This window comes from Eschrichtius robustus, chromosome 2 (genome assembly GCF_028021215.1).
Source record: "Eschrichtius robustus isolate mEscRob2 chromosome 2, mEscRob2.pri, whole genome shotgun sequence".
In the NCBI taxonomy this organism is placed as follows: Eukaryota; Metazoa; Chordata; class Mammalia; order Artiodactyla; family Eschrichtiidae; genus Eschrichtius; species Eschrichtius robustus.
The window spans coordinates 41,536,238-41,564,142 of NC_090825.1; the positions used below are offsets into that span (position 1 = coordinate 41,536,238).

Genomic DNA, 27,905 nt, shown 5'->3' on the forward strand with positions numbered 1-27,905 from the left:
ATCATACTGCATGTATTTTCCTGTGATTTGTTCTTTAATCAACATTATATTTGTAAAATGTAACCACTGTGTATTATAGCTGTAGTTCATACAGATTACTTTTAGTTTATAATGTTTGCTGCTGTATGGTAGCCTATGAAATTAATTAAAATGCCACAATTTATTAATCCAATCTATTACTGATGGACATTTGTATTATTTTTAATATTTTCCTTTTATGAATACTTCTGCTGGAACTTTCCCTGCACAGGTCTTCTTATAATTACACAACAATTTCTCTGAAGTACACACCTAGGAGTAGATTTGCTCGGGTCATAGAACCTTCTGGTACTCAACTTTATTGTTTTCCAAAGTGGCTGTATAAATGCACACTCCCACCAGCAGAGGAGGACAATTCCCGTAGCTCCATACACTCTCCAGTACTCGGTTCTTCATTTATATTTTCATGACACTTGGTACCGAAAAAATATACATTGCTTACCGTGTAAATGCCAATTCTACAGACAGCAAATGAGATCTGGATACATTCAGACATTCTCTACAAGATTAAAATAAGAGATTACAACTAAATGTTTGTCCCATAGAACTGACTTCTCCCCTCTTGTCTTGCTTCTCTCTCTAAAGAGAATCTGGTGTCTTTTGACACCTGCTTTATGAGCAAGTGGCTTAATTTTTTTCCTTCTCTCTGCTTTTTCTAGGCCAGCTCAAATAAAACAGAGATAATAAAGTGTGTAGCATAGTGCTTTATCATGGGACTATAAAGCAGATACTTCAATCTCTAATTCAATAGCATAATTTAAGGAATGTGATTTATCGTATTGGTTTGATTTCATTTCTTTAAATCCTGCTCTAATATCTAATTTTCAGTGATTAATTCTTTGACTGCTAGAAGTAGTTTTATAAGCACTTATTTTTTTTTTAGTTCAATTCTTACTAGATCATAAATGTCTACAATGCTTACAGAAAAGTAACCTTTGTAAAAAAAAAAAAAAAAAAAGTAAAAGCTCGTGGTTACATACTAAAAGTTTTGAATGGGCTGAATTTAAAGAGAAGACTGAGGTCCTTGGTCTCAGAATATCAACGACTCAAATTAGAGTTCACAACTTCTCATTCCCAAATCAAGTTCAGACTCCTAAAACTCATTTCCACTCACAATACCATGTATACCAAACACAGGTATTGATTTATTGTCTTTTCTTTAACTGCAGGAATATTTTTAGCACATTAAATCAGTATGTAGTCAAAACAACTCTAACTTGATACAGTCCAACACTGTTATTATGGTTTACTGTTGGCAAGCAAAAGCTTCTCCGTGAAGTTTATAATGCCCAAACCTGGCAATCGTGGTTGTATCCGCTGCACCAAGGAAGCAGAGACACAAGATCCCCGATTCCCATGGTAGCCAAAAGGCTTCCAAAGAGATGTTCTTTCGGAAGAGAAGGCCAAAAACTCATATCAGACTGATTCTGCAAAATGATCCAGCCTCTTCAGATAGCCATAAGAAACTAATTCTGTATGATTAAAGGAATTGGTAAGGAAAATATTGAAAGCCAAGGCTATTGCATGGACATTCCAAATTAAAAATTACAGCAATGGAAAAACCAAACTCATGAGATAATTTGTTGTGCAAAGTTCTTAAACTCTAAACTTTCAAAAAGTTCCAGGTGCTACTGTTCAAATGAATGGCTGACGATTTAATATTGGGGATCATTTCTATTATTAAGGTATCATTACCACCATGGCACTATTGGGTTTCTTTATTCTGCATAAAATACACTACTGGAAACACCCCAGGGCAAGGCCACTGGCCTCCTCAGAGCTGAATGACAGAATACTCATTACCTTGCCCAACGTTTATTCTCCCTTCTACCTTTGGAAATTACCCTGATTTTTACTTTTATACAAAATGAATTATTTTACAACTCTCCCAGTAAGCTGGAAAGGTTATTTTCCCCAAGTGAAAGATAACTATCTTATTTTATGTCACCTGGAACAAAAGAGTCTATTTCCCCGCCATCCTTGGAGCTGGGGACTGTCGCGTGACTCACTTCTCTGTAATGAGATGCGTAAAGTGAACTGACTCTGAGAAGGACCCTTTTACTTTTCTGCCTTTCCTACTTCTTTTTCTGCAACTGAGACTTCATGTAGCCCCAGCAGGGGCCTTGGATTGGGAGGAGCCCCGAGAAGAGTGGACACGGGAAGTAAAGCCCAAGGATGAGCAAGCCTGGAGACTCAAAGGGCAGTGGAGCTGCCATACCAGCCTCCTCCAGACTGTGTACGTGAAACAGAAATAAACCTCTAACTTGTTTAAAGACTGTGTGTCTCTCTCAACCGACTAACCCTAACTGGTATAGAGCAATACTCTGAGAAATACTCAGTTTTAACAAGCGGGTTTCCCCGGGGCCTTAAAAGAAAGAGCCCCAGCATTTGTCGTTAGAGCTCTTTTTAAGAGCTTAATCTAAAAAAGAGCTTGATCTTTTAAAGGGGAGAGACGTATTTATTCTTCAGTTACTAAAAACCTACTTTCCAATCCTTCCTTTTCACACTCCCAAAATGTATAAGTACTGTTACTGGGATTGCCAAAATTATTACCCTTGAAAACCCTCAACTTATTTTGTGTAATTTTTTTCTCACTAGCCGTATTTCCTCCTTCTCTCTAACCTCTAATCCTTACAAATACTGCCTTATCCCTGAACATCTGACCTCAAACCAAGCAGCACATCTATTGCTCAAACTCCAAATTCATTCTAACCGTAATGTTCTCGGGAACGGCCTTCTTTACTCTCATTAGAGGGAGTCGAATAAAAAGAGATATTTAAGAGCATAACGTAACTTCTTTGGGTCATGCTATAGGAAATGGTTATAAATCTTAAATGATTAGTTCATATTCTTTCCGTATATAGATGCTCTATTGGCAAGAACCCATTTTAAAAACCCAGGGGACAGAACGCATAGCTTGGAATGAAAGATGAGTAATCATCCCCGAGGAAAGAATGGATCTCTACCCTAGATAAACTCTGACCCAGTAGCCTCTATATCAGCATTCATAAATCTCCATCTAGACTCGCTTGAGGAAGAACGAAAGGATATTATTTCAAAAGCAATAACCTTCAGAATAATCTCACCTTCTTTGCTGCCTCATCTGATGAAAGTGCAAAAAAGAAGTGTTGTCAAGAACAAGTCACAGATGGGTTAAAATCTGTTAAGACAGGGCTACAGAAAAAAAAGTCTAATCCCGAGAAAGAGAAAACGAATACTCAATTTGAAATTAATATGATTACTTACATTTTACTGTTGTTTTCCCTAAGAAATTTCAAAAGGTAAGCATGAAAATAAAGGAGAAAAAAAATCTTCAACAAGACAGCAGAAAATACTACACAGTCTGGAAAAAACTTGATTTCAAGGCATAACAAATTTCCGTTCCATCAGGGGATGAAAAAACACATTAATTTTCTTTTTCTAAAGGAGCTGTTTTTAGAATATTTTGATGTGCCATGCAATCCCTCATTCTGATATAGGGCAAGGTGACAGTCATGTTTCCTTATTTTCTCCTCTGTAATTTTGCGTGTGATGAAAATATAAAGGTTAATATAGCCAAGTCAACGCTTCTGAGTACCGCGAGTATGTGTCAGAACTGGGGTGACAAGACGGGGGTAGGGAGAGCAGTAAATCACCTTCAAATGAGGCCCATGCCTGGATCACCTACTCCCAAGTAAAGCTAAGATCTAGCATTTCCTCTTGACAGCATCCCAAAACAAGTGGGCTGGAGGCAAAGGTGCAGGATTTGGGAAACTGTGGAGAGAAGATCCGTTCAGTGCATTCCAAGGTGCGTAGATGCTCCAGAGTCCTGAGTGGGTGGAATCGTCTCTGAGTAAAGATTACATCTGTCATTATGCTGTAGTCACTCCTCCAGACACAGAAACAAACCCTTGGGAACGCCACCGACTTCAGAACCCGCATCGCCTTCTTTTAGTGTAGCCGCTGAAAACATTAACAGTGCATTATTTAACAACTCCCTTGGCACACTTGAAAGGTTACTTTCCCCACTGGGAAATAAGTTAACTTTTCTAAAAAACTCAAACTTGTATTTACAAAATAAAATGAATTTTTGTTTACAAAACGTGGAGGAGTTTGCTCCTCAACGTCTACGTTATAGCTTCCTCAGACTAGGAAAAAGGATAGTGATAATCAACCTGGAAAGAAACATTTCCGTCTAAAGCAAAACTAGCAAAACTGGTCTTTCGGCATTTTCCAAAATGTTTTCAATTGTAACGGTACCACCATCATCCCAAGAGCATCTATACTTCCCAAGCAATCTACAACTGTCCAGGGATGAAGTATGTAAGGGTTCAACCAGTTAATCCAAAAAGGAATCACTGCCCTCACCTGTTAAAAAATAATATCTTCAGCACATGATCTCTTTGTGAAATTCAAATGCAAATATTTGAAAAGACATCTAGCAGAAATAATCTCAGAGATTTGAAAAGTCACCTAGCAAAAAAAATCAAACACAAGCATAAACAGTCATATCAGAATCTATAGATCTCGTGCCAGCAAAATTTTAGCCAATCTTCTGCAAAACGGCACTAAAAGTCATGTGTAATTTCTAAACAAGAGCAGAATCTTGGCTCAATACTGAAGATAAGAACAGTTCTCTTTCTGAAAATTCTGATTAAAGAAGTATTGGAAGCAGGAAAGAAATGCCCTTCTAATTTACCAGATTAAAATAATTAGTTCAATTTACCTTGGCAGATTTATTCCTTTTACTTTTTGTCATGAACGGAGGATAAAAAAAAATTTCAATCCAAAAAAAAGAAAAAAATTTTGCTGAGCATCACTAATGTGTCAGGCATTGCCAGGCAAGCAGATATTAGACATACAACGATAAATAAGACCAACCCTGGCATCAACAGTCTTCCAGCTCAGGAGAGAGCAGTTATTTAACAGACCTGTGACAGAGAACGGCATGATAAACATGTCCAGCATAATAAGAGGTATGCACAAAGAGTTTTAGAGAACCTGAGTAGGAGCACCGAACCCATTACAGGAGTGTCAGAAAGACTTTGTAGGGGGGGATCCCCAAATAGTCTTAAAAGATTGGGAGTTAGCTAGGAGAAAGGGAGTAACGGAAGAGGAAAAGATCATTCCAGATAAAAGTGACAGCATGAATAAAAGCAAGAAATATCACAGGATACGCAAGCATTTGAGGAATACTGGTGTGTGCCTTAAATACCCTCCTGTACTTTTAAATAATCACTTCTCAATCAGATGTCAGTTACTGATATTTGTTGACTATCTACACACTATCTAAAATTCATTCATGTTAAGATTTTTAATTTTAAGGTTTATCATTTTAAGATTTATCTCTAACTCCTGCCAAAGGAAGTTCCATTTGTGAAGGAGCAAGCATGCTGGTCACATTATAAAGCCTGCTCTGCCTGCACACGCTTGCAGATAAAAAGACCCATAAGCAAGATCACCACAGCTGATGAAATTAGTGGGCCGTCCGTCCTCCAGCTGGCCAATAACCACGGAGGGGCCCAGCAGGAAGAGCTAGGCTAGCCTAGACCAATCATTCTCGCTCTCCAAAATATGAATGGAAAAGTACTGAGAAGATGAAGCAGTTAGCAGTAGGAAGTGAAACTGAGAGAACACAAAAAACAAAGGCATTAAGTAACTTCATGACCATGAAGAATCATAGGAACCTAAATGTATGAGGAAGCCGAAAGTATGAATAAAGGAAACTATACAGAAAAGATATACAAAGCAGAGAAGAATACCCTTGCTAGTAATCTCAAGAGAAGTGGACCCAGAGAGATACAGGTATGTGAGGAATGGCTGAATGTAGTTGCAGAGAATTCTGTTTCTGAGTGAAAAAATGATATATTCGCCAGGTTCCTTTGCAGCTAGGTATAGCAATGTGACCAAGTTCTGGTCAATTAACTATAATCAGAAAGTCCCAAAAGTCTCCCATGAGGGAAGTACACTCTTCTGCCCTTTCTCTGTCCTGCTGCCTGGAATGCAGAAGTGGTGGCAGGAGCTCTGGCAGCAATTTTGAACCATGAGTTTAGAGTCCACACACAAAAGCAAAAGCATCTTGGGGACCTAATGACTTCTGGAGTTACCTACCTAAGGGGGGGGAAAAAGAATCTATCTTGTCGGGACTTCCCTGGTAGCGCAGTGGTTAAGAATCTGCCTGCCAATGCAGGAGACAGGGGTTTGATCCCTGGTCCGGGAAGATCCCACATGCCGCAGAGCAACTAAGCCCGTGCACCACAACTACTGAGTCCATGCACCGCAACTACTGAAGTCCGCACTCTTAGAGCCCATGCTCCACAACGAGAAGCCACCGCAACAAGAAGCCCACATACCACAATGAAGAGTAACCCCTGCTCACCACAACTACAGAAAGCCTGCATGCAGCAACAAAGACCCAATGCAGCCATAAATAAATAAATAAATAAAATTTTATTTTTTAAAAAATCTATCTTGTCAAAGCCACTATTTTCCAAACAATTCCAATCCTAATTGATACAGTGGTTGAGACAACGTCATCTCAGCAAGAGGGATAGTCCCTTAAAACGGTTAAATGGAAGAGTGATGTGTTCTGATTTACAGTGGTATTATTATCCTCAATTTAGAGATGGGGAAACAGATACCAGCTAGTAATGTGACAGAACCTGGATTTGAACCCAAATCTTTTGGACTTGAGAGCCCATACTTTTAATCGTTAAGAACAAATGAAGGCAAACGAAGTCAAACAAACTGTAAAGCAGGTTCACAAGTATTTCAGAGTTCAACAAATATTCTGACTACTAAAGGCCAATAAAAACCCATGCTGAATGCAGTATCTCTGACCTACCACAAATAACACTTTTGACAAGTCCCTGTGACCTTCTAGACAGAAAAGCCTTTTCCCAGCTAGAGTATTCTACTCTAAGTACCTAGGAAAAGGTATCTGGGCACCAGAAACTGAACACAGGCACCAGCCCCCTCATGCATGGCAGAGGTCTGCCAAATTCTGATTTGTAAGGAGTGGAATAGATTTTTAAGAGTACAGAGGATTCTGGGAGACATGAAGTATATTTTTTAAGGTGGAAAGAGGTCTTTTCTTTAAGGTGGTAAGAGGTCCTTCTCATTAACTTTAAGCAAAAGAATTTTCCATACACGTGACAATTAGAAGAGCTCAGCCTTAGTATTACAACTTCCAGGCTCCTGATGCCCCTGAGATGTTTCACTGCCCCATGCAGTAAGGGTGGGATCGAGCGGCAAGCCTTTTGAAAGGTTCAAGGATTTTAGATGGCCAAGATGAAGGTACCAATGTACTTGACATGAATCTTCATATCTGTACTGAGCATCTCCTTTGTGCCAGGCAGGGTTCTCCTTGCTGGAGACTAAGCAGTACACAAGGCTCAGAAGCCTGCACTCTAGTCAGGGGTGGCAGGCAAAAGCAAAAATAAATCAAGGTAGATGGTGATACGTGCTATGAAGAAAAATAAAATAAATGAATAGAATGTTCAGGAGGCAGTAGATTGGGGGTATTACTAATTTTGAAAGCAGATGTGGTAATTCTAACAATATTACAGACAATAAAATAAGGGATCCCAGAAAAGCTTTCAGCAACTTAACTCTGAAAATCCCCGGCATAAGCAAACGCAGTATTCTATCCTGAAAAGTCAAAGCACCAGACACTCAATTCAACAGTTCACAGATATTAAGAAGCGATCAGGCAACCATTAAGAGCACAGAGTTGGGTGTCAGACTTCCTTGAATCAAATCCCGGCCATACAACTTACTATTTCTGGGGCCCTGGGTGAGGTACTTAACCTCTTTGCATCTTAATTTGTTATTTGTAAAGTGAAGATAACAGTACTACCTATCTTAGAGGGTTCTATGAGGATTAAGTGAGTTATAAGAGAAAACACAGTAAGCTCCAAATTGGTGTTTGCTTATTTTTTTAATTTTTTTAATTGTGTGCCTGTGTTCCAGAGCACAGAGCATCTGCACTAAGGGGCCGAGGACACTGGAGGCCCCAGGAGATGCACTCTGCCATCAGCTTCTCTGGACACCCTTGATTCTGGCCTTATTTCGTACTCCTGGTGTCTCTTCCTGCGGCCTCCACGTTAGAAATGTGACTTCTCGTTGCAATCACTGAAAACCAGGACGCTAAGCCTGAGACTCCCCAAAGGAAGAAACATCCCAAAGCATAGGGCTTAGCTCCCAGCACTTTGCCCACACAGACCCGGAACCAGAGGCAAAAGGGAAACCCATTCATTTAGCCAGACCTCATATTACTGTCCACCTAGGCAATTTACATCTACGTTTAAACCGAAGAGGTTTTAGTCTGCCCTATGTAAAAATTTATTATTCAATTATCACATTTTAATATTCAATATTATTAATGTTTCATGGATGTTGTTTTATAATGATAGGCATCCAGTTTGTAATGCATTGCTCACTAGACACTCAGGAGCACCATTATTTAGAATCATAAGGAAAATTATATTTTTTAATTCTCCAGAACATGGAGTTATCCTCGTTTTCCCTCTCTCTCTTTTTGGATATAATCAAATGAATAACAACTTTTCGGCACTGCCCTTCTGGTTAGAAAACCTTAGAAACTGTCATTTAGGGATTGTGTCTTTGAACATTTTTAAGCCTCTACCTTGAGCATGATGCTTATATTGTCAAACCTATATTTAAAGTCCTCAAAATATTTAAATGGTCAAGCCCTTTTACTAGATCAATAGCTCCATCTTAACTTATAAAAATTATTGTACCGCCCAGAAAGAAACACTGGTTACAGGAGAATGTGGTTCAATTGTTTAAAGGATCAAAAAACCTCCTATTGGTTTATGACTTGGACAATCTGGACTTGCCCTCTGGTTTTTCTGACTGTGGCAAGGGAAGAAAGGGAAGTGTGAGCTTTGAGTTTAGACTGACCTGGGTTCAAGTCGTTCAGGGTGTGACCATATAAAACTTAGCCGCCCTGAACTGCAACAGCTGGTTCTCAGGCATGAAAAGAAAGGACTACTCCTAATACCACTAACCTTACTGGATTAAGTAAGCAAGCTTCGGGGGCTTGGCAAGGAGAAGGCATCCTAACTCGCTGACGCCCAGACCAAGCCACCCACATCTAGGACATGGATGAGTTTCACCAACAGGTCCTCCTCCCAGCTGCCCTCCCGCCCTGTATAATCCAGGCTCCCTGCAGCAGCCAGAGCAAGATTTCAAAACGTAGATCAGGTCCTATCACCTCCTGCTTAAGACCACTGATTAGTTTAAGAGTAATTTTAAATGAAACTCGACTTCACTACCACAACCTCCCAGGCCCCCAGCATCTTGTCTGGCTGCCCTCTGGGCCCTGGCTTCAGGACCAATTTCCTTGGGCCACTCAGCACCTGAGACCCGTAAACCTGAAACTTATATGAACAGCCACAGCACTTTCACTTGCTGAAGACAAATGACCCCAGTTGAAATGGTCAGGGAACTACTGGGGGTTTTCTGTGAAATCCCAAGGCCACCCGTGCCCAGCTTGGCTTGCTGGGATCTCACTACTTTTGGTTCCTAAGGACTCAGCCTATTTCTCTTTTCTTTTTCAAGGGACACTACTTTTCCTGAGTCTTGTGGATTTTCTCCTTATCCCTACAGTCTGGCTGCCAAGTGGCACAAGCCCTCCCTCATTTCCTTGCTGTTCACATCCTTGCTTCTCCAAAGGTGTGCACACTGGCCCTTCTGGTACATGGCTTTTACTGCTAATTTCTAAAGAGACCAGACAGAGATGGGGCAGTTGGCATAAAAATCTAATAAGGAAAGCGTGCACACTCACTGCCCTTGTTTCTGATTGTGTGAATAAGCAAGCCTCTTAAATTCTTATCCTCCACCTGGGAGGGTGGATCGCTCCAAACTCCTCTTCACTCGCAGGCCAGAAGATGGAATCACAACCACAACAGGGTGAAGGGCCCACCCAAACCCACTCCTTTTGGGGGAGCAATTGGCATTTCTGCAGGCAGAGATCCTAGTCAGTCAAGCGTTCCTTTAAGATGGTGAAAATTTCTAGTAAAGGCAAATGAAACCATACCTATTGAAATCGAATGCAGCCACACACAATATAATTTAAAAGAAGGGCTGTGATTATGTTTTAAGTCACAGGAAAGAAAAAAAAAGAAGAAGACATTTATTAGGAGACTACCATGTGCTGGGTGTTTTACACGCTCACTCAGTCCTCACAACTAGAGCAAGGTGGGTATTTCTAGGCCTATCTTTCAGGTGGAAAACTGAGGGTTACCAGCATGTGGCAAGTAAGTAGCAGAACTTAGATTTCCGCCCATGTCTGATTCTAAACCTGTGGTTTTCAAACTCTGCTCCCCAGATACAGTTCCAAAAAGGCAGCTGGATATTTGAGAAATATTCTTTTAAACGAAACTGAATTTTTATTATCTTAGAGACTGAAATGAAAAAAATACATATTCAAATATACTGTACATGAAATTTTAACACACTGGAGAATGCCCACACATTAACTTGTGCTGCCAGAGTGATCTTTTTTTGGCGGGCAGTGGGGGTTGGTAGACTCAGAATAAAACCTATATTCTGCCTTCTGATTGAAGAGTAATTTAGAATTGAGCTACTTTAATATCTGTAACACTTGCAGCTATGATTCTATTAGAATCTTGTTCTTCCTTAACCTCACACAAAAAAACAAAATGTGTAACTGAATGAACTAGAAGATGAACCTTCAGTTCTCATTCATCTAAATGGATCGAAATGACATTCATCTACATCTAAATTCAGTTCTGTGTTTATCAAAACAGCTTCATTGTCCTCAATGATAATATATAATATAGCTATAAAACACATAAGTAAATATCATGAGCATAAATTTGTAAAAATCACATATAATAAAATATCACATTTGTTTTGTATATCTGAGTTCTGCATAAAATTGGTTGGAAAAAAAAAGAATTCCAAGATTAAATGAAATCCACCCCTACATCACAATGATTTTAAGTAACTCACGGTAAAGTGAGGCGAAATTGCTTGATATATTAGGACCAACTGGTAAGTAGGCAGAAAGTTGAGAGGAACCTTGCCTCTACTTCTCCTTCTTACACAGTGCATGAACCCCTTCCATAATGTCCCTGACAGGTGGGGAACAGCTTCTACTTTGTCATTTCCTATTCAAGGCAGATGAATAAATCTTACAAGAAAATTCCTCCTTACCCTGCACCAATACCTACGTTCCTATAATTTTGACCCTCTCATTGTAGTCTGCCTTCTGGAGACTCAATACAGGATATTATTTACATCCTTCTAATAACCTAAGCCACTGATCACACTGCCTCCTTCTTTAAAAGTATCCTGCAAGTACAAAAACCAAAACTCTGATGTCAGTGAAAAATAGTGAAATACTGCCTCTCTTCTTCAAAGAAGTAAATCCTACTTTACCAGTCCAGCGGTTGGCAATCTACAATCCATGGGCCAAATCTGGCTCACTGCCTGCTTTTTGCAAATAAAGTTTTAGTGGAACACAGCCACGTCCATCTATGGCTGCTTTTGTGCAACAACGGCAGAGGTGAGTAGCTGAGACAGAGACCGTACGGTCTGCAGAGCCTAAAATATTCTAGCTGGCCCTTTACAGAAAAAGTGTGTCCACCCTGTTCTAATCCATCATCCAGTGTTTTTCCACAAGCAAAGGACTGTGTTACTTTCAATGTTACGGGCTATAGCGCAGTAGCTAAAAGATTCATCCCTGTATTGTCTACGATGCCCACGTCCCTACGAAATTAAGCCTTGCTCAGTAAGTATTCCTGGGCTGACTCGGGGCCGCCAATGCGGGGCGGATTCAGCCACGGGGCTTTGGGGGCGGCGCAGACCTCAGGTAACCACGCCTCCCGCCCCACCTCCCAGAGCGGCCCTATAAGTGGCCCGTCGCGGCCGGGCACCGGAGCACGCCTGCCGCTCCAGGTAGGCGAGCGCGTTCAGCAGGAACGGCTGCCCCGCAGTGGAGCTGGCTGAGCCGTTCCTGCTGAACGCGCTCGCCTACCTGGAGTGCGCCCCGGGCTTCCTGTGCTACGTGCTGCCGAAGCTGCTGGGCTCGCCCTAGGGCGCTACGCGTTAGCGCGCTCCGCCTTCCGGCTGCCCGCGCAGGCCGCCTGGGCGGTGCAAGAGCTGCCTCGCTGGCCCTGCCGCTCCTCGCCGGGCCCATCCCGCCGGCCGAGCGCCTCAACCACTGGCCCAACTGCATCCTGCTGGCCATGTTCCTCGTCCACTACGTGCAGCGGACCTTGATTTCCCCCTTTTCAGATCCGAGTTGGAAAGCCCACACCATTGTACGCCTTTATATTGGCATTCGTGTTCTGCACGTATAACTGGCTACTTGCAGAGTAGATACCTGAGCCAGTATGCAGTGCATGCTGACGACTGGCTCACTGACCCCTGATTTCTAACAGGTTTTGTCTTGTGGTTGATAGGCATGCTGATAAACATCCATTCAGATCACGTCCTAAGGAATTTCAGGAAACCAGAGGAGGCTGGATATAAAATACCAAGGAGGGGCTTGTTTTAATACATCACTGCAGCCAGCTACTTCCACGAAGTCATCCAGTGGTGCGTCTACGCCCTCGCCAGCTGGTCCATTCAAGGCTGGCCTTTCGCTCTGTTCACCTTCTGTGTCCTGTTCACCAGGGCTCAGCAGCACCACCAGTGGTACCATGAGATATTTGAAGATTATCCAAAATTCAGAAAAATTATGATTCTGTTTTTGTTTTAAGTTCATTGTCAATGGAATTATCTTCAACTTGAAGCTTTTCGATGATGTTTCTCTTGGGATTATATAAATAAATTTATGTCTCTGTAATTTTCCTGCTATTTCACATCTTTTTCAAGATTGCTCAAGGGGTTTTTTTCCCCTAGCAAATGTGTAAGCTACCTAATAACAGTGTAATCAAACTGAAATTGCAGGTTGAACTATGATGCTGCACACCAGGTCGGGAATCCGGAATTCTGTAATTGCGGCTGATCCTCCTCTGATTCTGGGTTTGCCTCTATGGACCAAAACGTTTCTGTACCGTTTATACAACCCCCTACAGCAATGGGTTTAAGGTCAAAGGCTTTGTCGCCCCCTCCTCCCCATGGAGGCATGTTCTGTCTTTGTGTCCCTTTCATCCCACTAGGTCGGAGAGGCCTGGGTACCCACAGTGTACCCACAGCCTCTCACTGTTGGGTGCTGGACAGGCAGAGAAGTTGTGCACAGAGAAAGGGGGCGCCCAGCAGAGGCTGGTGCAAAGGGCCTCTGGCACATGCTGCAGCCTGGTCCACCACGTGACTCCACTGGCAGGGCAGGGTACTGGGGGCATTCTTAAGGAGCAGTCTGCTGTGTCCCCCACAAAAGGGACATATTGGAGGCCCTGGGCTAGGAGCACAAAGGTGCTGCAGGGCGCCCCTCCCGTCTTGGGCCACTCGCCACTCGCCATCAGGAGTCTCTGGCCTGGGATGGTTTTTCTACCTTCTTCTAGGTAGAATTAGAATTTTTTTGGAAGGCACTTTTTAAGTACCTCTCGGTATTGTAAAACTATAACTTGAAGCAGAATTTATTTTAGATGCACTCAAAAACTCCATGGAGATAAATGGCAGTAATAAAATGTACTACTTATTGCCAGATATGTAAAAGAAATCTCCCCACTAGAAGGCTGTTGAATCTCTTGACCCCTCTGTGGAAATCTAACGAACACATGGTAAAGACCCCGCCTCTCCTGGGAAGGCACTGCCTCTGTCACTGCCACATTTATAGAGGTGGGAACTGAAAGAGGAAGTAGAGAGAGTCCATGTTCACTGATGATTGCAAAGGATGCTAGGTGGCAGGGGCCTTCAGGACACACCTGATGCTGTGTCCTGTATGTTGTCCAAATGCCACCTTTGGGCAAGGAGCAGGCCCTCCTGCCCCTGCACCCCAGGCCCCCGGGACACCCCGTCAGCTCCCTCCCACACTTCTCCTGGCTCACCTTCCCAACCACGGCTCCCCCCAACGAGTTTTCATGTAGAAACTGTATTCTCCGTGTTAGTGGTTTTTAGAGTCTCTTAGTGTTTTAGAAACATTTTCTGATGGTGGTTGGGCTCCATTTTAACTAAAAATGGAATGCTTTCGCAGGGAAATTTTTATGATCAGATAATCTTTGGCCCTTTTTCTGACTGACTAATTACTTGAAACCATAAAACAAATATTTAGGATCTCCTCTGGAAAACTCAAAAATCTGAGCAAGTCTTGACTGATTTGGGCCCCTGTGTTCTAGAAGGTGTACCTGGCCAGAAAGTTGCTTGTCTGAGAGTCAGAGAGGCTCACTGTGAATTTTACTTCTGTTGGTGCTTTTTTATCTGAGTGACCAAAAGTTTGGGTTAAGTCAGCATTTGATGCACGGTTACTACTACACTGGCATGCCCTGGATGGATGACTGACATAGGAAGAGATCTTGTTCTATCTTGCCTACCTGTCTTCCGTTTGCTAAAAACTGTAACTTAGCAAATTATGGCAATTTGTTATTGTGTTAATTATAATAATTAAAGAGATTAATAAAATTACTGTTAAAAAAAATAAGTATTTGTGGAGTGAGGAAAGTTAGATAGGAAGAGGAAAGAGAAGATACGGGGGAAGGGAAGGAGAGTAGGGCTCTTCTTTTCCCGAAACTATTCTGACATATACCTTTCAAAAAATTATTTTAAAACCTAGCAGATCCTCTTCTTGCTGTAACTACGTATTTGAACACAGGGATGTACATCTGAATTAAAATAGAGGACCTAAAGTTACTGTGTTTCATTTCATGCAGATCAACACTGATTGAAATGTTGTTGAGTAAACAAAAGTCCTTGCTAATTTTGAATACCCAGGAAAATGCTACCCACCCACTTTTTTTAAATTGAAAGTTCTTTATTTTGATTTAACGTGAGACTTTTTTAATTGAAGTATAGTTGATGTACAATATTACATAAGTTACATGTGTACAATATAGTGATTCATGATTTTTAAAGGTTATACTCCACTTGTAATTATTATAAAATATTGGCTATATTTCCCATGTTGTATAATATATGCTTGTAGCTTATTTTATACATAATAGTTTGTACCTCTTAATCCCCTACTATCTTGCCCCTCCCCTCCTTCCCTCTCCCCACTGGTAACCACTAGTTTGTTGTTTATATCTGCACCCATACCCACTCTTAAAAGAATATTCATTTGCTGTTACTGCTGTTGTTTTAAAGTCACTCACTGCAATAATATAAAGCAATTGGGATAAATGATCTTTGCCTCAGAGATGAACTCTTAAGCACTCTGGATTTGGGAAAAAGAGAATTGCTTTAAAACAGATGAGAGATTCAAACCATCAATGAGCTTGTTAAATCTTGATTCTTATCCCCATGATTTCTTCACAATCATGCATTTTTACGTCTGTTTATTCAAGACAACTTTTGTACAAAGAATTAAAATATGCATCACTTCTTACACAGCTCTTTATAATTTCAACATTTTTAGCAACTTGTTTCATTATACTTGTGGCTCTCCTAGGTAACAAAGAATCTGATTTGAAGAGCTTTAAAATCAGGAGCTGAAGATCTCACTTCTTGACATGGGAATCAAAAGAGAAAATTTTTACTGAGTCCGTTTTCTGAAACTATTCAAAGTGGATATTAAACTCACATAATTATTTACAATAAAGTTCAGTAAGAAGTGAGTACTTAGAAGTCAAGATATGGAAAATATCCACCTATGGGTATTTTCAAAGATGACCAATAAAGTTAGGCATTCCCCCCAAATAAAGTCATATTTGGGAGAAAAGTAAAACATCACTAGCACAGGAATCTACTTCCCACACACTCAGGCTGCAAAAAAATTGCAGCCTGAATCCACAGAAATGATAGAGGACAGTTCCCCTTCAGGCTCATGACGTACTGTAATCCTGCCCACAGCCCAGGGCCAGCTCACAGGGGCCCTGAAAAAGTCAGGAAACCCAAAGGAAGCCCAGGAATGACCAAATAATCCCATCTCAATGACCCGGTCTTTAAAACATGCATCTCGAAAACCCAACACATCATGGGGAAAATCATGTTACATTACGAGAAATATTACTGGTGAACAACATAGATGTACAATATTTCTATGTGAAATAAAGCAGAGAGGAAAAGAACTTCAATCATCACAAGAGGCTCTCTACATCTAGCACAATGACATTCAGGAAACATTCAAAATGATGACATTATCCAATAAATCAGCTCACTGCTCTGTCGTCTACAACAGGGGTCTCCAACCCTGGGCCCACTGTTAGGAACCGGACCGCACAGCAGGAGGTGAGCGGCGGGCGAGTAAGCAAAGCCTCATTGGACGCTCCCCATCGCTAGCATTACTGCCTGAAGTAGCTGGCTGCAGTGATGTATTAAAACAAGCCCCTCCTTGGTATTTTATATCCAGTCTCCCCTGGTTTCCTGAAGTTCCTTAGGACGTGATCTGAATGGATGTTTATCAGCATGCCTATCAACCACAAGACAAAACCTGTTAGAAATCAGGGGTCAGGGAGCCAGTCGTCAGCATGCACTGCATACTGACTCAGGTATCTACTCTGCAAGTAGCCAGTTATAGGTGCAGAACACGAATGCCAATATAAAGGCGTACAATGGTGTGGGTTTTCCTCCTCGGATCTGAAAAGGGGGAAATCAAGGCCCGTTGCACGTAGTAGATGAGGAACATGGCCAGCAGGATGCAGTTGGGCCAGTGGTTGAGGTGCTCGGCCGGCGGGATCGCCCCCGCGAGGAGCGGCAGGGCCAGCGAGGGCAGCTCCTGCACCGCCTGACCCATCCGTGGAAAAATTGTCTTCCATGAAACCAGTCCCTGGTGCCAAAAAGGTTGGGGACCACTGGTCTACGACATGTCGCCTCTCAGGAAACATTCGTAAGGGAAGAAGGGAGAAGAGAGCTGGCCAATCACATCCTAGGAAAAAAGTTCTCACAAGCAGAAACTTGACTCTCAAACTGTTTGATTCCAACAAAAGAGAAGTTGAAAGTTCCAAACAAGAGTGTAATTCTACAGTAGGACCTCAGAAAACTTGCCCACTTAGTTTAAAGTAAGTTGGCTCATTTGGCCAAACTTATGTAACAGCTGTAGGCAGAATTGGCCTGAAGAGATGTGGGCCACCCTCTGCCATGCCAGGACCTTTCACCCCTATAAATCAGAAATAGCTGCCACTTAACCCATCAACAAGCAGCTGCATCATCGTTAACCTAGTTACTCTGTACTATGTTTATTAGGTGGAGGCAGAAAGATTTTTGAAAAGCTGGTATTGGAAAAATGAATAGAATCAGAGTGGGAACTTTTTGGTGACAATAGTACCATAAATCCTTGTTTTATAAAGAAAGTTCCAATTCAATAATAGCAAACACTTTTATCATGCTCATGGTATTGGTCTGTCTACTGAATGCTTTATATATTTTAACTCAACTCTGAGTGGTAGGTACTATTATGCCCATTTCGCATATGAGGAAACAGGCACAGACGCTGCACAGCAGGTAAGTGACAGAGCTAGAATGCAAATGCAGGGAGTCCGACCCCAAGGTCAGTGCCCTTAAATATTACTCTGTGCAGCCTCTCAGCCCAACCACTGACTTAGCAGCTATCTTGTGTACCTATGTCGGGCTCTGGGGACACAAAGAGGCCCACAGCCCAGCCCTGCACTGTGACACACTGTGCTTTGTCCGGTAACAGAGACAGGAACCACGGCCTGAGGCAGGGCTGTAGCTGGCCCATTAGCACCTCTGTGCCAGTGCACAATGGGGACCCTGGCAAGCTGGGAAGGGGCTGGACTGCAGGGGCTGTGCTTGCCCCCTTGGCCGGGCATCTCCGTGTGGTGTCCCGTGAGCTTAACTGTCTACGGCACCCCCAGGAGCAGCCCTGGAAGGAGCCTCAATTCAGTTCTGGCAGTGGAAGACTGCAAGAGAGAAGTCTTAAATTAGAGTAGGAGGGAAAAGGTGAACTCTCCAACCAAAAATTATTTCTACAACACGACGCTCTGTGATCACTTTAATTAGACAGAAGCCAGGCTCACACACGTCTTTGCAGCTTTATTAACAGTGCATCCGGATTACTATGCGATTGTTCCGGACATGTCACGTGCAGGTTAGCTCACAGGCTGCCCTGACAAAACAGCCCTAAGCAGGCTGCCTTCATAAAACCAACTCCTGGTCCCAACAAGCTGCCTGTGACTGGCTTTCGGTCCAGTGGAAAGGTCTGGGCCGTCCTCGTCAGCTTCTGGACTCGGCAGCTCGAACCACCAGTTCTCTGCCCTGGGAGACTGGTGCCAGGGGCTTTGAGGGACCCAAACCCCAGGCACCCTCCAAGGAGATGCAGCCCGTGTGAGAGAGACAGATGTCCACAGTGTGTCCCTTGAGAGAGCCCCATCCCCTCACTCACTGGGGACCAGGACTCCTTTGCAAGTACAACCGCTCTTAGCGGAAAAGTAGGCTGAGGGTCTTAAGAATCAGGTACTTGAGCTGTGGGTTTATTTATCTGAACTAGGACTCCCTCCTTGCAACACAACCGACTTGGGCCTCCCTTCTCCCATCTCCTTGACCAGGGAGCTGCTAGATCAAATTATTCTGGGAAAACATCCGCCTGACTGCACCATCTTCCAGATCACGGTTACTCTTACCCCACGCTGCTCTGTGTCTCCTCTCCAGCAAGCCAGCCTCGCGCAAGTCCATTCCCTCCCCAGTCTCTCCACAGAGCCCTCTGCCCCGGGGGTCGTGGTGGTGCAGGTCAGGATGTGGTGTAGTTAATATGCATTAATTATGCATATTGGTTAGCAGGGAGGGCTTTGAAGCAAGACTTCCTGGGTTCAAAGCCTGACTCTGCCACTTCCTAGCTGTATTTCCTTCAACAAGTTGCTTAATCTTTCCATGTCTCAGTTTTAACATCTGAAAAATAGAAATGATACCTACCTCATAGGGTCCTTAGAAAGTGCCTGCCAATATAAACGCTGTGAAGGGGTTTTTGTTGTTGTTGCTATGATGACAGTAAGAGGGGGTGGCAGAGAAAGAGGTGTCAGGCACTGTTCTAGAATACATGTATTATTTTAGTTAATCCTCACAACAAACCCAAGAGGTAGTTACTCTTACTATCCCCACTTTACAGAGGAAGAAGGTGAGGCGTTGAGAAGTTAAGTAACTTTGCCAAAGCTAGAGTGGTAGAGCCAGGCAGGCAGGTTCAGCCCAAAGCCTGCAGTGCTCAACCGTGAAACAAACTCCTCTACACCCACAGAACTTCGTTAAATGCCCCCCCACCTTGTGGCCTAACTCAGTCCCTCAAGGTCACCTTCGAGGATCTCCAGGGCACTCCTCCTCCCCTACTCCTTTCAAGACTCCGGGCAATGAGCTCTAATATCTAGCGCTGTGTGCCTCTCCTTGTCAAGGACATTGGCCAACCTTCCCCTCTTCTACTGAGGATTTCTGAATCTGCCTCAGCCTTTTGCTCCAGCCCAAGTCCTGCCCTGGCCCTGCTGACTTCGCCAACCACAAGGATGCTATATCCAGCACCTGCGCTGTGTTTCCTCTTCTACATCTTAAGCTCCCCACCCTTCCCGCGGCCACGCACAGCCACGCACTGGAGACTCCCCTCCGAGAGCCGCTCTGCAATCTTAAATTCATACACCTTACTGTCTCCTGCAATGAGTTTTCTCTCCCTCCAGTTTTCTGAACAGTTACTCCAAATAACTCCAATACTCCCGCTGTTCATCCGCATCAGGACCACCCATCCTCGCATCCTCTACTTTCTACTCGCCCTTCCTTCCTTTCCACTAACTCAGAGCTCACGACGGTCTATCACTTCAGCCATCCTCTTGCCAGTGTCCTAAATTCCTCTACCCCATTAACCACCCATTGACTCACCTTGGAAAAATCCCAACCTTTATCAATCTAACTGCCCACCTTCTTGAAACCAACACCCAAACAGTTACAAAGTCTGTGTCCCTGGTCATCATGGCCCTCATTCTTCATTGTAGCTACTTCAGCTCAAACCCCTCCGCCACCATATTTCAGTCACGCTCAGCAAGATGACCTCACGTTCCACTTCACCAGCATTTAATCATCTCAAGTTCGGTCCCCTTTAGAAAGGAAAGCCGCCACTCAGTGTCCCCTCCCCCTCCAGTTCCAGCCCTAGCCTTCTTGTCGTTCATGGTGAAATTTCTAGACAGTCTCAACTGCAGTGGCATCATTTCCTCACTTCCCACCAGGCCTCTGAGAGCCTCTGGTCAAGGTCACCACTGACGCGGATCCAGCGTCCACGGTGCAGCCATTATCTTCCAGGATCTCTGGGCCACAGTTAACACAACTGGCCACTTCCTCCTCCTGGAAAGTCTCCCTTCTCAGCCTGCTCAACGGGACACTCTCCAGGTTTTCTCCCAACCTTGCAGCTCTCTTTCCCTCTTGAGATTCCTTTCCTTTGGCTGATCCCACAAAAACTGCGTGCCTACTATGTGCCGGCCCTGACCGAGGCACTGGGCTTCCTCGGGTTCTCCCCCCCCCACTCAGCACAACCCTCCCTGGGTGAGCTCAGACGTGGACGTGACCTTGGCTTCAGTTACCATCTAAGTGGTTTAGGATGGTCAGACGTTAGTGGTCAGACGTTAGCCAGACCTGGGTTCAGATTCTGGCTGAACACATCACATCACAGGCATGACACAATTTCTCTAAGCCTCAGTTTTCTAATCTCTAAAAGGATATTGGGTTGGCCCAAAAGTTCGTTCGGGTTTTTCTGTTACATCTTACGGAAAAATCCGAACAAACTTTTTGGCCACCCCTATAGTAATAAATCATGCATGAAAAATACGTCGCACTGTGCCTCCCACATGATGATTTAATAATATAGTGTATATATATATGGCGAGTAACAATATTGTTTTTAACTACTCATCCAAGGCTCACCTCTGAGCTCCCATCTACTTACATGAAATCTCAACTTGGACTTCCCACAAGCAGTGCAAACTCCAGACTCAAAGTCCTCATCTTCCCTCTCCATGTGCTATTCCTTCAAGTGTCACCTACCACAGTACATGACCCATTTAGCCTCCCTGATGCCTGTGGTGGTCCTAAAACATGCCCGTAAATCCTCTGGCTTCCTCCCACCCAGAGGCGGTGTCTGTCTCCTGCCCTTGGCCCGAAGCATGCCTTTTTGACTGCCTTGATGAACAGGTGCGGTACAAGTGATGCTGCATGACTGCTGAGGTCAGGTTAGAAAGACCAGCAGCTTCCACCAGTTTCTCTTGGTACCTGCACTCTGTGAGCCTTCCAGCTGGATGTAAGCAGCGCCGCTCCCGAGTCCTCATGCAGAAAGACTGCGCGAAGAGAGATGCTGCAGGAGTTCACACTTTTCCAGCCCCCAGATTTACATGTTCCCAGCCCAGATGCCAGACCAGTGTACGAAGAAGCCTCGAGATGCCCCCAGCTGCCATCTGACGGTAACTTAATAAGGAATCCTGAGCAAGAACAATCTAGCTTATACTCAAAGAGACAGACAATAGCAAGATTTGGCAAAGATGTAGAGAAACTGGATCCCCGTATACTGGCGGTGAGATGGTAAAATGATGTAGACACTTTGGGAAACAGGTTGGCAGTTCCTTAAAAAGTTAAGCCTAGAGTTACCATGTGACCCAGCAATTCCACTCTAGGTATATCCCAAGAGAACTGAAAAGATATGTCCCCACAAAAACTTGCACATGAGCATTCATAGCAACATAATAGCCTAATAGTGGAAACAACCCAATGTCCATAAGTTGACAAATGGACCAGTAAAATGTGGCATACCCATACAACAGAATATTATTAGGCAATAGAAAAAAATGAAGTACTGATATTTATTAAAACATAGATGAATCTTAAAAACTTTATGCCAAATGAAAGAAGCCAGATGCAAAAAGCTACATATTATATGATTCCCTTTATATGAAATGTAAATAAATGTCAGGATAGACAAATCCATAGAGAGACATAAAGTAGATTAGTGATTGCCAGGGCCTAGGGAGAGGGCAAAATGGGGAGTGACTGCTAGAGGGTACAGGATTTCTTTCTGGGGTGATAAAAACATTCTGGAATTAGATGGGGTTGATGGTTGCACAACTTCATGAATATATTAAAAACCACTGAATTGTACACTTCAAAAGGGTGAACTGTTATCTTATAAATAACCTATAATGGAAAATAATCTAAAAAAAGAATAAATTTATATATATAACTGAATCACTTTGCTGTATACCTGAAACTAACACAATACTGCAAAATCAACTATATTTCAATAAAAATTTTTTTAAAAGGGAAAAACAAGAACAGCCTAGCTGAACCCAATTTACCTCCAGATTCATGAGTAAAATAAATGACCGTTATTAAGCCACTGTTTTAAGGTAGTTTGTTATTCAGGAATGGATAACCAGAATGATGCTCAAACCAAAAACCTGAAAATGATCCCTAAAATCTCCTTTGTTCTCATCTCCTACATCCAGTTCCAAAATCCTGGCAATTCGCAAAATGTTGCTTAAATCCACCTACTTTTCTGCATCCTGCCTGCCCCTACCTGGCTGTGAATACCATCATTTCATTACTGAATCAGGACAGCATCCTCTTAACTGGTCTCCTTCCTCCAGTCTGGCTGCCCTTTCCAATCCTTCTCCACAGCGCAGCCAGATCTGACCATGTCACTCTAGGCAAACTTTAAAGGTTCTCACGATGTGACTGTAGAGGGACTCTGCGGCTCAAGTGTAGACACTGTTCCTGACTCTGCTCCAGCCACGCTGAGCCCTTGGAGTTCCTTGAAGCGACGGAGTTACTCACCTCCAAGTCTCTGCACAAGCTGTTCCTTCGCCCTGGCCCTGCCTGTCACTGGGCCAACTCTACTCAACTACAATGTTGCAGGTTAAAAATGGCTCCTCTGAAAAGCTCTCCTTGGCCCTCAAGTCTAAGTTTCCCTTTCATATACCCCATTAGTAACCTTTACTTCCCTCTGAATAGAATATGCCACTCCAAAACATAACTGCTTATTTTTCATCTCTACAAGATTATAAGTTCCTTGAGGGTAGGCCAATGTCTTATTCACTTGTATATCCCTAGTGCCCAGGACAGCACCAGAAACTAGAAGGCTTATAAAAAATTGGAGCTGTTTGAGTGAATGAATGATAATTATGTAAAGGCAAATTTATGATCACTTAAAGAATTAGAAAGAATGGAAAAAAGAAGAAAGTTATTCCAAGAAGGATACAAGATGACTGAGAAAAATTTTGAAATAAAAGAAACATTTAGGATTATCTGATTAATCCCACCTTTTTATAGATGAAGAAATTTAAGACAATAACATTGACTGGTTTGCCCAAACCTCACACTTAGTTGTTTCAAAGCCAGGAATACAATCAGGTCAACCAACCTCCATAGTACCTCTTCAGCGTTTCAGGGTTTTCAAATGAATCACACAACTAAATAATGTAGGAATTTCAGACTATGGCCAAGTAATTTCTCCAAATTAAAAAAATCTGCCTCATAATCCTCTTGTATTATATTGTTCTCATGCCTGAACACACGGATGTAGCTCTGGGCAACTTTACATTTCTTTAGCGTACACACTCATCAGAATAAGTAAAGGACTGACAATGTAAAGACTTGGTGAGGATACAGAATAACCGGAACTCTTACACTACTGGTACAAGTCTAATTGGTACAACCACTTTGGAAAAAGTTTGGCGGTATTTAGTAAATCTAAACATATGTATGCCCTGTGAACCTGAAATTCTACTTTACCCAACAGAAATGAGTGTTTATTTCCACCAAAACCATGCACAAGAATGTCTGTAGCAGCTTTATTCCAAATATCCCCAAACTGGAAACAACCTAAATGCCCAACAACAATAGAATGGATAGATTAGTAATAGTATATTCATACAATATTGCATTGCAACTAAAAGGAACAAACTACTGATTCACGCAACGTGGATGGATTACACAGGCATGCTGAGTGAAAGAAATCACACGCAAAAGAATACATAGCTGTGATTCCATTTATATTAAGTTCAAAATCAGGCAAAACCAATCTATGTCAATACTGCCTGGGAAGGAACACAGAGAGCCTTCTGGGGTATTAGAAAGGTTTTACATCTCCACCTGGGGTGGTTACAAGACACAGGTACGTATAAATTCATCTAGCTGTACCTTTAAGGCTGTACACATTACTGTATGCAAATTACACTTCAATTAAAAAGAAGACAATAATTTGGTGAATAAAAAATTTGATTAGAAAAAAATAAGTGCACCTTAGCTTTATGTAACACCTTATGTTCATGAAGTACAGTATAAACATTCTCATTCAACCCTTACAGCCCCATGTTCAAGTTTTTTTGCAAATAAGATTCTCATTTACTAATCATAATTACTATCTTTAAAAATACCTGAATCAGAGAAGAAAAAAGGAAATAAAAATTAAGTGACAGTAAAAATTAACTTTAGTATTCTTTTTGGGACTAGAAGTCCTAATATGAGTAATTTGCAGAACAGACAAAAAAACGTGTTTTATCCAAGGTCAAGGACAAATCTTTTGTGCCCAGCTCTTAAAATGTACAAGGAAGTATGTGCTCCGACATAATGTTTAGTTACATTATTTCACAAAAATTGTACACTGCCATTTCTGGAGAGTATAAAAATCCCCACGGTGTCACTGAAGGGCGGGGGGCGGGGGGAGGGCAGAATCCAAGACATACACAAGGAGAAAGAGAGAGACTCCCTTTATCTACACTTGCCCGCCTTCCGTTAATGCCATTATATTGAGTCATGTGGACTCCTACACCAATCGGTATAGAAATTATAACGCGATTTTTTTTAAAAAACACTTAATAATCAATAGTCATCACAGAGGCTCTGATGCTATCTGAATTTTTCAAATGAGGAAATCGTAGTTCGATTTATTTGTCTTAGACCAGGTTCCCAGTATTTGGGGTTTTAGAAATAAGTACATTCTAAATATATACATACATACAAACTTGAGGATGGATAAGGATTGTCATCTTTTTATTCTGACAGGTAATAACATTTTGAGAGAGAGAGAGATACTATCGTTCACTATCATCAGAATAGACAGCATATTCTAATATCTACAAAAAGTTGGAAAGATATAATCTCATATTTTTAAGACTATAAATTAAATGTACAATGACTTTGTAACACTCTGACTTTTCCTTTTTGCTATGGACTGACATTTGGAAAACAACTCGCATTACTCAGGTAACAGGTGGAATATCTAGGAATCAAATACAGGACTTCAAACTTTTTCTTCTCTACCACAAAATAAAACACGTACAGATTAAGATTATGGATGTGTCACCAACCCTCATAACAACTGAGGCAGCTGGGATTACTCAATTTCTCCTGACCCTCAGTTTCGTCAACCATAAAACAAGAATACAAGTTCCTACACCTCTCAGAGGGTCGCTGAAAAGACCAAACAAATGGTGAATGTATATTAAGCGCTTCCTGCCGAATCTAGGACAGAGTAAATTCTCAATCAATATTAATTATCATCATTATCACCATCTTTACTATTACATAACTTTGACTTAACAAACAGCAGCTGATTATATCCAGGCACGGTTTATTAACTTATTTAATCCGTAAGTCAAAGCTTTAAAATGCGGGTACCTTTTGACCCTGCATAAAATCTACTAGAACATGATCATAAAAATACTCCAAAGGATTAGAAACACTGCATGTAATAATCTCCCTTTTTGAGATCCACCATGTACATTTGCATACTAAAGGCTGTACAATAAAGAAACTTGTTTAACTTTGTTTGACCCAGTTTCCAAACTTACTTGGCACTGAAACCTCTTTTTGAAACCATAGAACAATACATTATCATAAAAAATCCAAGAGTTTATATGGAATGTCCATTGCAGCATTATTTATAACAAACATTAACAAAATAAAACAAAAATTGAAACAAACATAAAATATTCAATGAAAAGGTGATTAGTTAAGAAAATTATGGTTTACAGGTATAATGCAGAAAATTAATGTTGCAGAAGAGAAACTTAAACATAAGTGTAAAAAGCAAGTTATAAAACTATATCTTCATTATAATTCAGGATTGAAAAATATTAATCGGATCTCTGTGGGTTGCTTGGATTACAGATATATATTTTTTCCATTGTGCTTGGCTGTGTTTTCCAAATTTCCTCACTAAGCTTTTACTTTAATAATAAATATGTTACCAAAATAATCTCATTCCTTACACAGGCAAGAATATATATGTACATGTGTTAATATGATTAAAAAATGACTGCTCTAAACTGTAAAACAAACTGAATCATAAAAGACTGATATTCACATAAAATTTCATTAAACAATTTATATGATTCATTGTGTGGTACTAAAAACAAGTAAACACACACACGCAAAATCATGCCTCAAAACCAACACCTATTCTTTTCTTTGAGCTTCTCACAAAATCCAAATAAGACCTCTACATATAAAACCAGAAATGGTAATATCCAAACTAGAACTATAAAACAAATATCTACAGATACATACAATAACATTTGTTAACCTTAAAAACATTAGAGAAATAAAACAAGTTTCAAGAAGATAAGGACGGTCTGCTACAATTCCTTTAAAATTAACACACACAGAACAATACTCTATATTGTTTATGCATACATGCAAATATAATAAAAATGCAAAAACACACATGAGAATGATACCCACTAGCTTTGGGATAGTTGTCACCACTGAGAAGGACAGAGGAAGAAAGCATGGGAGAGGAGAAGGCTTTCACCTTAAAGTTTCTTTCTTTTTTTTTTAAAAGAGCACCAGAGTTTTGAAGTTAAAATGGCAAAATGCTAACAACTTCAATCAGGGAGGTAGGTACACAGAAATGTGTTTTCTTATTTTCTGTACTTTTTCTAAATACTTGTATTTATTAAAAATAAAACTTTGAAAGAATTGTATTTTGCTTTAGCTCCTGACTCCATGTGCAGATTGATTAGGAACAGGTGCAGGCCTTCTGCGCCTCAATCAATGGTCCTGGGATGGCTCCAGACTGTCATCTGCTTCCTCCAGAGAAGCAGCTATCTTGTTGAAAAAAGAACCCCCAGGAATCCCTCTGGGGGAGACATGGCCACAGTTGCTAGGATCTAAGTCCTCAACCCTGAGAGAAGCAATCCAGAAGTCAGAACCATTCCCAGCAAAGCTAGGTACAAAGGAACCTGATAAATGAGATGGTCCTGCAAATCCAACTTTTAGTTCCTATTTAGTTACTGTTAAAATCATGTGCTTTTGGCTGTGAGTCAAAGAGCAGAGTGTTAATGCTTATGCACAGGGTGAAGGAGAGAGAGGGTAAACAAACGAAAGCAAAATCAATGAGCAAACTCTCTCACCTTAAGGTACAAACACATGTACTTCCCCGACTGAAGCGGGGCTGTCTCTGAGCTCTCAGGAGGACTTCTCCCACGTGACAGCAGCAATCAAGCGACCTCTCAATTTCCAGCCCTGTGCCTGAAATATGGCCCCACTCACTCATCCTCTCAACAACTATGAATTATTGCTAGGTTGGCAGTACTGAACCATGCTTACATGCGTGGGCTTGGAATCCACCGAGCTAGGCTCGTACCCTTGCCCTGACACTCCACTGGTTACGTGATCCTGGCCATTATTCCACCTCACAAAGCCTTAAGCTCCCTCTTTTCTAAGTCAGTATGTCTTGCGCCTAAGTCAGTAGTATCTGGTTAACAGGACTGTTGGGAGGATTAAATTGGGTGATGCAAGTGAAACACTTTGCACAGTACTTGGTACATAGCTCCTTATTTACCGGGCTCCAGACTCAATTCTGGTGATAAAAGGATGAT

The 27,905-nt window shown here is 41.9% G+C and overlaps 1 protein-coding gene and 1 pseudogene across 1 annotated transcript in view; one reads left to right on the plus strand and one right to left on the minus strand.

Moving 5' to 3' along the window:
• Positions 1 to 27,905, minus strand: part of ARL15 (ARF like GTPase 15) — a 416,961-nt gene that overhangs the window by 382,645 nt on the left and 6,411 nt on the right. The window lies entirely within an intron of this gene.
• Positions 11,833 to 12,772, plus strand: LOC137755136 (3-oxo-5-alpha-steroid 4-dehydrogenase 1-like; annotated as a pseudogene).